Source organism: Trichechus manatus, unplaced genomic scaffold, assembly GCF_000243295.1.
Source record: "Trichechus manatus latirostris isolate Lorelei unplaced genomic scaffold, TriManLat1.0 scaffold00085, whole genome shotgun sequence".
NCBI lineage: Eukaryota > Metazoa > Chordata > Mammalia > Sirenia > Trichechidae > Trichechus > Trichechus manatus.
In genome coordinates, this window is record NW_004444021.1 from 7122879 (window position 1) to 7125261 (window position 2383).

The following is a 2383-nucleotide window of genomic DNA, read 5'->3' on the forward strand; positions in this document are numbered from 1 at the left end:
ACTTGTAATTATTTGCATAACTGTCCCTCTAAAATTATAAACTGTAAGAAGGGGTGCACACTATATGTGCTGTGTATCATTCATACCACAGCACCTGTAGTAGTGCATACTGCATATTCATATGTCACTAAATATTTATTTAAATAAACAATATAAAAGATATTCAGATCCCATCTCACTTGGATAGAACCAATGTAGAATATTTGCAATATAGAATGAGCTCTATGCACTTCAGATAATTTTCCCTAAATATGATTCATTTCAACTGAACTTGTTATAAATATTGTTTGTCAGTATTTACAAGTGGGCTTCTCTAACAAACATTTGGAGAGCTGATTAAATACAAATCATATGACTTAACAATTACTTTGGAACCAATCATTTTGGCATGGATTGCAGACGTTTGTGTTTAGGCTAAACTCGCACTTCAATAACTTGTTATAAATAAATTGCCAGAAACATATGTAAGAAGAGATGAAACACATAATTCTGAGATCAAAATATTAAGACTAAATGCTCAATAAAAATATTTATTAAAGTTTTAAATATTTACATCCAAGCTGTTACAGCTCTGGGATCAGAAAATTGGTAGAACACTGAAAGAGGTTTTGTAACATAATTGGGCAACAGCCAAAATTAATATTGAAGTTATTGTTTTATTGGATATTCTTAAAAGTGTCAGGTTTTGTAGGATATAATTAACTGAATTGCAAATATAATCCAAACAACATCTTGAATAATGAGAAGGTCAAAGAAGCACAATCCTGTCTTCAGTATTCCAAGAATCAAACATTTAGGGAATTTGACACATTAGACTTCAGATGTTCTCTGTTCATGACAACATTAGCAATGAGGGAAGAAAATGGAAACACTAATATATTATCCTGACAAAGATTATAACCACTGTGGAAAAGGGCATATTTCCCATTCTAGTTTATCTTAGATCCTTTTTTTATATTGTTCAGAAATGGCAGAGCACAAATGAAAAGTAGAATCCAAAATAGTTTATTTAAATTAAATTGTAGTTAATATGCCAGACAAAAACATACACATTAATGTGCATGTACAACATTTTTAAATGTTTTATTTGACATAATTTTAGACTTACATAAGGGTTGCAAAATAATATAGAGACTTCCAGTATACCCTTCATCTAGCTTCCCTTTATGTTAGCATTTTACATAACTATAAAATATTTGTAACTGAGAAATTAACTTTGGTACAATACTATTAATTAAAGTAGGGAAGTTAACTGGATTTCACCAGTTTCTCCATTAATAAATATTCTTTTTCTGTTCCAGGATCCAACCTAGGATACCACATTACATTTTGTTGTCATATTCCCTTGACTGACTCCAATCTATAATAGTTCTTTGGTCTTTACTTGGTGTTCATTACCTTGACACTTTTGAAGGGAACTGGTGAGTTATGTTGTAGAATGTCCTTCAATTTGTGTTTGCTGGCGCTTTCTCATGATTAGGTTGAGGTTATGCATTATTGTGAAGGATACCAGAGATGGGATTTGCTTTCCTCAATATTTCATATTAGGGAGTACAATGGTGTTATATTTATTACTAGTAATATTAACCATGACCACTTGGCAGAAGTGGCATCTTCCAGAATTTTCCACTGTAAAGTTACTATTTTTACCTATGTAATTATTTGTAAATATTTTGAGAGAGATATTATTAGCAAATATTTTGAGGGAGATATTTTGAGACTATGCCAATATTCTGCTTCTGCTTAAAAGTTCATCTGCCAGTTCAGCATATGTAGTTGGTGTTATAATGGTGATTTTCTATATCCCTCATTCCTTCTACATTTATTCATTGAAATCTATCCATAAAGAAAAGTTATTACTTATCCCCTATTTATTTATTCATTCAGTTATTTATTTTATTGGTGTAGGTTCATGTATATTTATTTTATATTTCATATTATAATCAAATAATTTGGTTATTTAGTTTCTTGCTCAAGTTGTTCTGACTTTGGGCATTGGGAGCTCTTTTATGACAGCACCAATACCCACTCAAAATGCCCCCAATATGTTACCACCATCCTTTTTATTTTGAGCATTTGCTCACTTTCTGGCATCACAAGATGCTCCAGGCTCACCTTATGTTTTCCCTGTTCCAGGGGCACCTGATATCCTTGTATTTTCCCAGCTCCAAGTCTGGAACCCTTTATTAGAGTGTGATATTTAGAAACCAAGATCCAGAAACTAGTTGTGTTCATTGTTACTGCTGTTTCACTGATTTTCAACTTTCTTAGTGGATACAACCAGGAAACACACATATATACTAAGACACACACACACCTTTATTCTTTATTTATAGAGAATATATTTTGTTTCTCTATACATCATATATATCTATCTATCTAG